At 43.7% G+C, this 11,640-nt stretch overlaps 1 protein-coding gene and 1 long non-coding RNA gene across 5 annotated transcripts in view; one reads left to right on the forward strand and one right to left on the reverse strand.

Annotated features, from left to right (window-relative positions):
- TULP4 (TUB like protein 4) overlaps window positions 1-8,162 on the reverse strand; it is a 236,609-nt gene extending 228,447 nt beyond the window's left edge. For 2 of the 4 annotated variants that reach the window (XM_082475533.1, XM_082475537.1), the window contains exon 1: window positions 8,004-8,146. The gene's annotated coding sequence lies outside the window, so the exon portion shown is untranslated. Of the gene's footprint in view, window positions 1-8,003 lie in introns of all 4 variants that reach the window. The other 2 variants (XM_082475536.1, XM_082475535.1) reach the window with 2 other exon arrangements.
- LOC309667302 overlaps window positions 2,625-11,640 on the forward strand; it is a 247,793-nt gene continuing 238,777 nt past the window's right edge. Inside the window, exons 1-2 of the long non-coding RNA XR_014267679.1 lie at window positions 2,625-7,336; window positions 11,253-11,343. This is a non-coding gene — a long non-coding RNA (uncharacterized lncRNA). The remainder of the gene's footprint in view (window positions 7,337-11,252; window positions 11,344-11,640) is intronic.

An 11,640-nucleotide genomic window follows, 5' to 3' on the forward strand; every position in this document is an offset into this window, starting at 1 on the left:
GAAAAGTTAACTTCCTACATAGGAAACACCAACTGGGTTTCTCATTTCCTGGGAAAAGACGGCAAGCACAAAAACAAAAAGGGTTCCAACTATTTGTAGGCACTGGAAAATGTGACCTGGGTTTAGCCACATTCATCCACCTCGCTGTCCCCATGATCCAACCTCCTTAAACTTCTTTCTTTCAGGTAAGTTAAATCCAGGAATGACTTTCTGAAGGCATTCTTGTGTAATCGGACAGATGTTAATACATAAACTTCCTGATGATTTAACACAGTCACTATGGCCACCTGAAATGTCAGCTCTGGTGTCCAGGGTTTTCATCCACAGCATCAGGCTAACTTCTTATCATGCATGTTTTGATATTCTAACCATTGGAGCTGAATTTGTCCATCTGGTTTGTGGCTAAGAGGACTGTCTGAAGCTTAAGAAACTGATTTACGTGTGAAGATAATCCTGCATGTTCTCAGCACATGGTAACGTCACTACTGATCAGCTTTTCTGGAATATTAAAACTGTCCCAGTACTAACCAGCCTGTCGTCATGGAGGACCTCTGGCACTCTGACACAATGCCATGTGTTTCCCCAGGACGGTATCATATACTCTTAAAAGCCAAAGATGAAGGAAAGGTTCATAGGGGGTCAACAACATGGTACTCAAAGTATGTTCTACACAAGACTTCATTTCTCTTGCCAGAGACTGAAAATTACACACACACACACACACACACACACACACACACACACACCAGGTGTAACTGCCTCCGAAATTTAAACTAATCTTCCCTTGCTGATTGCAAGAAACGGGTCAAAGAAACATTCAGTTAGGATGAAAAAATTCTGAACGCAGTGATATTTGTCTCTATCAAAGGAGAATTTGAAAACACTGAGCAACAGTTTTAGAAAGTAGATACCAAAGAGCCTGTAGAACCAAGTGTCCCAAACAGTAACTAGCTTGGGATCAACAGGTGAGACTTAAGAGGAAAGGTTGAGACTGTCATAAAAATTATTCATGAAAAAGGCCAACTTCTTAGCCTTAACCAGACACGAACAGATCTGATACAAGAAAAACTTTAACCCAGCGGCTCTACTATGCCCATTCCAAACTGGGAGAAAATGTCCAAGTATTAAGACTACCGAAAAAAGAAACAGCAGAAATAATTGTAACAACATAATAACTTATATTATGCATTTCCAAATCCTTTCACATCCATTAAGGTCTAAATTAAGTCTTTAATTTTTAAAAAGTGAGAAACTGTAAATCTTAAGTTGCAGTGTGTGTTATCTTTCTCAAAGCTCTTTCACATCCATTTTGACTCTAACTGTGCTTTTGATTAGAAATAATACCAGTGAGAAAGATGTTCAAGTGAGTCTGTATTATCTGCACAGCACCTCTGCACACCTACAGAATAATTTTCTACACTCTACAGCCTACTACGCCATTACTAGGAGGCTTTCCATAAACACTACTTTTCCATTCTATTCTTAAAATACTCTTTCTCTCAAAAGTGGGTATCCTTGTCACCACACAAGTGCAAAGACTTCTATTTCTACTTACTGACATCAGAGAAGTATATTTGATTCTGAATTAACCACATTTAAAGGGAAAATAGCATAATTTTTAAAATCCAAGAATAATCCAAAATTTTAATTTTGACCCATTTTCTATGAAAGCCAGAAATCAAAAAGAGTAGACCCACTGGTATAGGTCCTAACATGCCAAAAACAGAAGTTAAAAGGAAAAGAAAGCCCAAGTTTATCAGAGTCTGTAGTAATTTATGGAGATGCAGTAATTAATTCAATGTTTATGAGCAAAGAATGTATTTAATTTTAACTGAATGTGTAGCGGGCATCTATCGCCTTGTCTTCCTGGAATGTCTTCCCTTTCTTTAGTTAAAAGCACCCCAACTCACCTTGTGATTCCTCCATTCTATATCTTTGTGGGACTGTCAACTGAGAGCAATCCTATACACACACACACACACAGCCAAAGGGCAAATTACCTAACAAGGCCAATCATAGTCTCTCCCCAGGAAAACTAAATCTTCCGACACAACAATGAAATCAGTGGGTGCTGTCTTCAAGACCATGGCACCCATTAGGCGGCTCCTGAAGCCTAGCTCCTCGAAGGTCTGATTCTTGGCCTCTAAAGCCTAGTCGTTCAGCATTTTCTATGCCTATATTGTATGTAATTGCTATGCCTACAGTTCTGTAATCTCTCTTTTTCACTCAATAATATATAATGGGCATCTTTCCAGATTGGTTAATATAGATTTATATCATTATTTTCAATGGCTGTATGCAAAGAAGGTACCCTAATCTATTTAATCAATTCCTTACTTAAGGTTATTTACTAAATAACTGTATAGAGTAAATAGTTCTTTACTGTATACATATATCTTTGCTAACTTTTCCTGCTATTTTTTAGGATAAGTTCCTAAATGTGGGCTTGCTGGGTTAAAGGCTATGCAAATTTTACGTTTTGACACATAATAGTAGCTATTTAGAATAAGTGCAATGGACTTCCCTGGTGGCGTAGTGGTTAGGAATCTGCCTGCCAACGCAGGGGACACAGGTTCTATCCCTGCTCCGGGAAGATCCCACATGCCATGGAGCAACTAAGCCCGTGAGCCACAACTACTGAAGCCTGCACACTCTAGGGCCCACGTGCCGCAACTACTGAGACCCGCGCACCTGGAGCCCGTGCTCCACAGCAAGAGGGGCCACCATAATGAGAGTCCCGCATGGCTCAACGAAGAGTGGTCCCTGCTCACCGCAACTAGAGAGAGAGCCCACATGCAGCAACAAAGACCCAACATAGCCAAAAAAAGATTAGAATAAGTGCATCAATTTACACCTCTACTGAGACCAAGAGTATACATGTCCCTTCATCTTCACCAGCACTGGGAATTACTATCATCCTTATTCCCACTCCAAATTGGGAAATGCCCAAATATTAAGACTACCAAGAGAAGGGATACCCGAAGTAATCATAATAACATAATACTTTATATCAAGCTTTACCAAATTGTTTCACATCTAGTAAGGTCTAAATTGAGTTTAAATTACATTGCCAATATAATCATTGAAAAATGGTGTCTTAGTTGGCTCAGGCTGCCATTAAAAAATACCACAGTCTGGGGTGGCTTAAACAACAGAAATTTATTTCTCACCATTCTGGAGGCTGAAAACTCCAAGATTAAGATGCCAACAAGGCAGATTTCTTTTGTGACCTCTCATCTTGGCTTGTAAGTGGTTGCCATCTAGCTATGTGCTCACATGACCCCTTCTTTGTGCATGGTGAGGGGCAGGGAGGGAAGTGTTTTGGAAGGGGTCGGTGAGCTCACTGGTGTCTGTCTCTTCTGATGAGGGTACTAATCCCATCATGAAGGCTCCACCCTAACCCTAATTACCTCCCTAAGGCCCCATCTCCAAATACCATCACATTGGGGGATAGGGCTTCAACATAAGAATTTGGGGGAGAGACATTCGGTTCATAACAAATGGTATCTTATTTTTGCTTTTAATTTCATTTCTTCAATTACTAGTAAAATTGAATATTTTAACATATTTATTGGTCATTTACTTTCCCTTTTATTTTTCTTTTAAAAATGGTCTGTTCTGATTCCAAACCTGGAACAGGAAGGGTATAGGATGAGCCTGGAACATCTTGTCACACCAGAAAGCAAGGAAGCTACTATAGGCTACTAGAGCTGTGTGATAAGGACTCAAAGCCAAACTGAATGAGTCTATCTGCCCAAAGATATGGCAATTTGAGCATCAAAAGGACAATAACTGAAATGGACTGAAACACATCATATATGCTAAAACAGAGGAGTTCATAAAGATCCTCAAAAAGAAAAAAAAAAAAAAAGGAAAGAAAAGACCCTAGCTCCATTACCACTGGAAGATGGTAGGGAACCAACTCATGATTTTGGAAAGTGGCAAATAAAGGGAAATAATCAAACATTCCTATACAATGTATACCTCAGGGTGAGTCCTTCATGCTCTTCCATACAGCAAAATATACTACCATTATAACATTAGCTGAGAAAAAAAAACATCGTCTGCATCAGCTGCAAATTTCAGAAAGATGTACCATATTTCACTATCCACGTGGAAGGGAAATTAAAGGACCCAGAGAGGATATAACATACATATTAGTTTCATCCCCCATGGTTCCCATATTTTTTAAAGGTACTGTGCATTCTGTTGGTGGGAATGTAAATTGATACAGCCACTATGGAGAACAGGACGGAGGTTCCTTAAAAAACTAAAAATAGAATTACCATATGACCCAGCAATCCCACTACTGGGCATATACCCTGAGAAAACCATAATTCAAAAAGACACATGCACCTCAATATTCATTGCAGCACTATTTACAATAGCCAGGTCATGGAAGCAACCTAAATGTCCATCAACAGACGAATGGATAAAGAAGATATGGTACATATATACAATGGAATATTACTCAGCCAAAAAAAGGAACGAAATTGGGTCATTTGTAGAGACGTGGATGGACCTAGAGGCTGTCATACAGAGTGAAGTAAGTCAGAAGAGAAAAACAAATATCGTATATTAAGACATACATGGGAACCTAGAAAAATGGTACAGATGAACCAGTTTGCAAGGCAGAAATAGAGACAGAGATGTAGAGAACAAACGTATGGACACCAAGGGGGGAAAGTTGGGGTGGGCGGGATGAATTGGGAGACTGGGGTTGACATATATACACTGATATGTATAAAATAGATAACTAATAAGAACCTGCTGTATAAAAAATAAATAAATAAAAATTTTAAAAAGGTACTGTGCATTAAAAAATAAAATTAAATAAAATTTTAAAATAACTAATTTGATTTTCTGTTTTAATTAAACAAATCATAATTAAATAATTTCCAGTGAGAGCTCTTGATCATCATGAGATTACCTCAGTTGCTAACACTTAGTATGTTAAAATTTAGAACCTTTATTAACAAAATGTAATATATACATACAATGGAATATTATTCAGCCTTAAAAAGGAAGCAAATTCTGAAACATGCTACAACATGGATGAACCTTGAAAACATGCAAAGTGAAATAAGCCAGTCACAAAAGGACAAATACTGTATGATCCCACTTATATGAGGGACCTAAAATAGTCAAATTCACAGAGATAGAAAGTAGAAAGGTGGTGGTCAGGAGTGGCGGGGGTGGGGAGGAGAACAGAATGGGAAGTTCTTGTTTAATTAATACAAAGTTTCAGTTCAGAAACATGAAAAGGTTCTGGAGATGGATGGTGGTGACCGCTGCATAACAATGTGAATGTACTTAATGTCACTGAACTGTACACTTATAAATGGTTAACATGGTAAATTTTACGTTATGTATATTTTATCATAAAAAACTTAGTATTTTTAATATGTTAAAATTTAATTGACTAAATTAACATTATCCCAACCAAATTAAAAGAAATTCGACATTTCAATTACATATTCCCTGCAGTCTCACTAAGGACAAATGTACAATTTGGGAAAAGCTTTTGGTAATACTGAAAACACTTCACAGGGTAGGAACCAATAGAAACCAATGCAATAACTGAATCAAGACATTTCATAACAGAAGTTTTACTCAATTTTTTAATGCATTTGATGAATCACATGCATAGTTGGGTCACTCAATCTATCTTCAATCTTTCTCCATCCACAGAAGAGAACAGGAAAGAGATAATTGATACTGTAAATGCAGTGAAACAGATGAAGAACAATGTCCTAGCTTAGCCCTGCCCATGGAAAGCACTCAACAAACATTCCCGAAATTCAGATACTCAGTGAACCTGCAATAAAACCAAAAGATAACTTGGGCTTTGCATTCTGTCCTCCACACTACCCAGTGAGAGGGCTGACATGCAGCCTGAAGGAAGGCTGCTGTCTCTTTATTGTTCTTTCATCACTGGGGATCTCAGCATCAATGTCGGATGGTTCAATATAAAACAGGTTTCATGAACTACTTATCCTTTTATGGCTTAAAAAAAGTTTTTTTCCATTCAGAGTTTTGGTGGGGAAAATGTAAATAATCAAACTACCACTCGTATAGCTCCATATGAAAACTAGAAAGTTCAATATGATACACATCTTTTCTAAATGAAAAGTTGGTTTTAAAATAAACAGTAGTAAATACATTACTATTTCTCGGGCACAGGAAGTTAACTCGGGCTTTCTATTCTTCTCCCATGTCATAAAGCTTCACTGTGTTAAAAAAATTTTCCCTATATGATCCCTCTAACTCAGTACTACATACTTCCAACTCTAGAGGTCAACAACACCTCCCCCCATCGCAGGAAAACACTGCTACTTTCACAGCTCTTACTAAAATAGAGCACTTAAAATTCTCCAAAGAAATTCACATCCTCTAGCAACTCTCTCACACAAATTAAGTACTATGCTTAAACACTAGATTTAGCTATTCACAATTTATTCATATACTTATTTCCACAACAGTAAACTATCAAGAAATAGAAAGGGATGGCTGAGTTCCTCCCAATCTGAGCGTGGCTACCATTGTACAATGTTGAGATCAGCTTCCCAACTGCCCCACCAGATCACCAGGAGTCCAGGCAGTTGCCTCTGGGTTGCAGCGTGGCTGTGTGCAAGGAGCCCTGTCGCTCTCCATCCATCACAACCCCAAATCCCAGCAATCGGTGCTGCAGGGCCTGGGGATGAGCGTCCTCCAGGACCACAGCACCATTCCCGGTGGCCTTGCCTGCAAGCACTAAACTCCAAGAAATGCAAACGTGAGACACAGACAGAGAGGCACAAAGAAAGGGACTCCCAAATGACTTTTTACATTCTTCAAAACCTTAGAAATAAATTATTTTCCCTGTGCTTTTTTAAGAACCTGCCTACTGGGTATCCTTAAGGTGCTGCTAAACTACTGCAAAATACAAAGAGGAGGACAATCCCCAAGTAGAGAAATCCAGGGCAGAGCTCCCTGTGAGGGGAGCTGACTGTCCACCAGGGGAAAAGTGTTAGAAGACTTTCTGATCACCATGGCAATTTAGCAGATAAGTCACATCCATCCCCGACAGAACTGTGTCACTCTTATTTCCTTCCACAAAGCTAGATGAACCTCACCTTTCCAACCTTAAAGTGGTGTGACAAGAAAAAGTAGACACCTCTCCCTACTAATTGCCCGAGCCGGTCAAACTTCAGACGCAGCATCATGCACTTTGTTTTTAAGCAGAGAGAAAAGAGGAAGGGTTGGCATTCTGAGCGGAATCCCCGTGATTTGCCAGAGGAAACAGCACAGACCAAACAGCAGAAGCGCCAGCATTTCCATGCAGCTGCCACGACAGGTGACCGGGCCGCTTCGTAGACACCCCGCTCGCTCGAGGGGTCTCACGGAGGTGGGGGTGCAGGAAGGCCAGGCGGGAGGGGGACAGCCTGGAGGACGAGAAGGTGGGCAGAGGCCGGGAGGGAAATCCACTCCATCCAGACGCCGGGGAGGAAGAAGAGGAGCACAGTTTCCCCCGGGAAACCGTTTTAAGGGGTTTTCTGTCTCCACAATTAAGAAAAAAAAATGGCTCCAAGCCAAACGCCTCCTGATTTACACACAGACACACATACACTCACGCGCGCGCGCGCACACCAAGCTCCTCTATCGCCCCATTTTCTTAGACACTGAAACAAAAGACTAAAACCGCTAAACAGCAGCAAGCGCCGCCCGGAGCCGGGTGTCGGCCACCGTCTCCCCACCGCGCCCTCGGGAAAGCCCACTCGAGGGGGCCCGCCCGCCGCCCCCCGCCCGAGCCCCGGCCGGGGGCCGCCCGACGCACCCCCGCCCGCGCCCGGCAGAGGGGCCTGGCCGGGGCTGGGGGCCCGAGCGCCCGCCCCGAGGGGACAGGCGCCCGGCCCGGCTCCGGAGGGCACTCCGGCCGGCGCTCGGGCCCGCCACCTCCTCCACGGGAGGGCGGCAGCGCCCGGGCCGGGACGGCGGTGACAAGAGCCCAGCTCCCGCCTCACCTCCGGGCGCCGGTGGCGGCGGCCCCGCGCTCCTCCGCGCCTCCCTGCCTCCGCCTCCAGCAGCCCCGCGCCGCCACCGCCGCCGCCGCCGCCTCCCCCAGTGTCTCCGCGGAGTCTCCGCCTCCCTCGGCCGCCGCCGCCGCCGCCGCTGGGCCCGGCTGTGCGCCACGTGACCGCGCCACGTGACCCGGCGCGGCTGGCAGGCACCTCCCCGGCCGGCCTCGAGCCCTCGCGCCCCCGGGGACCCGCGCCCCGGCCGTTGACGACCTCTGGCTCCGGACTGGGGTCGCGGCCCCCGCCACCCTCCCCTCGCGGCCCGAGCTGCTGCCGGGCTCGTCACCTGCCTGCTGCCACGCGCGAAACCCCCAGCTCAACAGACCCTCCAGCCACTGCACGCTCGCGAGCACTCCCTGAACGCGCACACACAACCGCCGAACGCCCACTCGCGCGCCCACCCGTTCTCACGCACGTGTCACACACGCGCACCCCGCAGTCTTCGTCCCTCGGGGCAACTACACAGCCTGGACTACAGTGAGAACAGTAACTAGTCCAGTCCGAACGCCGCTCCCTTGAGGAATCCTTCCTAGCCGGTAATGTAATGATTTGTGTGCGGTCCGAACTTAATTGGAGCCGGAAGTGGATATCACACTCTTTCTGAAGTTTAAAGTCTCTAGAAAGCGCACGTTGCTTGTAGTGTGAACCACCGAATGTCTCCATGAAGACAGTCACTGAGGTGTCTTTGATGGTGATGATCTGATCTCAGATATATCGTATCTTTTTCAGTTGGTCTTATGGGGAAAGGACTGGATGGCGTCATTTTAACTCACACAGAGGAACGAGCATTCACAGCCTTTTTCCCCCCATTAAATTGATGTCCTGCTAAGAACGGAAACTTTATGCATCCGTCCTTCATTTTCCATCACGTCCACAGAAATGACACTGCTGACTGTGTGACTGTTCACGTATGTGTATTTTTTAAAAAATAGACAAGAGCAGCATCCTTTCTTTCTTGATATGAGGCATAACATGCCCTATATATTTAAGTGTAGCAGCTAATCTTTGCAAGTGTTCCGCACTTTTTTCTATTTTGCGTATTTGCCAAAATTTTCACATCAGCTTCGGCTTCAGAGTTAAGAATTCTGGCTTCCGTGAATCTCTGGTTGTCAGAAAGAAAAAGGAGTTGGACTAGAGTCTTTAAACCCTGAAATCACATGCCTACAATTTAACAAATGTTGGCAAGTGCTGCCTAGATTGTTTTAATTTTTAAAAAGTTTTTAAACGATAATATTTGCCTCATTAACATATGCACATAAGTATAATGTGTTCAAGAGAAGTATTAATATGAGCGTTATTTAATCGCATTTTATAACATCTCTAAAATTAATTTTGACACCTTTCAGAAGTAAAACTACACTTAAGTCTTAGGGTACCTTAAACATAAAAGAAAATCCTCACTCATGTCAATGTAATGAATATTTTGCCTCAACTGAGGGCTTAATATTATGCTAAAGACGGTGGGGGAACCAAAGGAAGTATACAGTATGGCCCTTACCCTCAAAATGTGCAACCTCTAACCAGAATTATTTTAAAATATATGCATAATGTGTTTTTTAAAAGTCTGTCTGTCTCTCTCTCTCTCTCTCTCACACACACACACACACACACACACACACACACACACACACACACACACACACACACACACACACACACACACACACACACACACACACACATTAACTGGGGTCAGCAATCAGGACCTGGAGCAAATTTTGAAAAATCTGACCCTGACTGTTAGACCTTAAAGAGTTAGTAAAATGATGAAAGGTGAAAATATGCAGTTGAAGAACTTTTCTTGACCTAACAAATGCAATGGATATAACAGCCTAAAAATGATTTAACAAATACCATTAAGACTGAACAACGTGGGTGTTCTTTCTTCTGCAAAATGAAAAAATATTAACCTTGAAACCACTCTTCTCCTAATACCATAGTTTTCCTTATGGCTCACATGTGCAAACTCTCTTTTATTCAAGCACTGTTTGGCACAAATACAGCCAACTCTCAGCAAAACTGCAAAGGCTCTCAGGTCTGCCTTCCACCTCTGCAGTTTCCCACGGCGTGAGCAGTGGTGTGAATAGTCTCCGAAGCAAGTATCTTCATTGAAGTCCTGCTTCTACCACTTAGGAACGAGTGATAACAAGAACAACATGCCTAATACCATTTCTTTAACAGTACATTCAAATAACAATATCTACCTCACAGGGCTGCTGAAGGAATTAAATGAAATAATTTATGTAAAGCACTGAGTATAGTGCCTGATAACGTAATAGGTACTCAACCAAAAATAAGAGCTCAGGTGTATTAAATGCTTGCCACAAGCCAAAGGCTGTGCCTTGCTGGTTCTTATTTTTACTATTCCCGGTTACTCAGGGTGGGTGCCCTTCATCCCCCACCGTACCTCCACCAACCCCTTCCCTATTCCCTCTCTCTGCCTTTTCAGGATGAAAATGGTTTCCTTAAGACATTTTAACTTGAAGGCTCATTTACAGAAATCTATTGAATCAGTTGTGAATCAGCATTTTAAGCTTAAAAAAAAAACCTTTCAAATTATGAAATAAAAATTGACTATAATTTAGAAATCTGAGGCAACCGGGGGCCATTAAGAAGGAGATTCGGCAATGCAGACCCTACCACTGGCCTTTGAAACCCCACTGGTCCAACAATTCTAATTTTGTTGTGTTTAAAATACATCGTTGTCTTGGGCAAACTTTTTTCTGGCGAGGTCCTAAAACTGCCTCACTCTTGAAGGAGGAGTGACTGGAGAGCGGCGCCCCCCGCCCAAAGCTTCTTCCAGGCTCAGTGTCAGGGCCACGACAGGCCAGCCACGGCCGGGAGGCCTCGGAGGTGAAGGCGCCAAGAGCGCAGAGAAGAGGGAATCGTGGCCTCACCTGGGGCTGGCCAGGGGCAGCTGCGCGCACAGCCGGGGCGGGGCTGGAACCACCTCGGTCTCCAACCTCACAAGGTTGGCTGCCCTCCGGGAAGCTGCTGGGGATGAGAGTCGTGGAGCTGAGAGCCAGGGCTGTCGTGTTGGGACTGAAGATGATCAGGGTGTAAGGCTGCTAGCCAGAACATAACACAGCAGAAATGACTTTACTCCAATATCAAACGCCCTAAACACTGGCGGCTCAGCTGTTACTCTGTCGTATATAACCTGTTTGTTATATCTTCTTCTTGTCTTTGCTTTAGCCACCACGTGGAAGAACTCGTTGGAACTTGGGAAGAACAGACGTCGTCACCAGGCCCAGGGTTATCGTCGGTACCATCACCGGGTGACTGGGTGAGCTTGGACGCATACTCCACCTCTGCGATCTTCACTGCTCAGCCTGGAAGAGGGGGAGGGGGTGTTGGTCCCTGATCCTTCCCCACTCTCAAACTCGATGACTCTTTCAATGAGATTTGTTAATAGAGAGAAGTACATAGGACCCTTTCCTAACCTGTGGCTTCTCTATAGTTTGGAATATTCATAACAACCCACTGCCAGGAATATTTCATTTAACTTGTTCGTGCTAAAGTGAAGGACAAGATGAACTGCCAGGGGGTGGGGGCTTGGCTGCACACAGTTGTAGACCTCAGT

This window comes from Balaenoptera physalus (assembly GCF_965194825.1).
Source record: "Balaenoptera physalus genome assembly, chromosome: 9".
NCBI classification, from domain to species: Eukaryota; Metazoa; Chordata; class Mammalia; order Artiodactyla; family Balaenopteridae; genus Balaenoptera; species Balaenoptera physalus.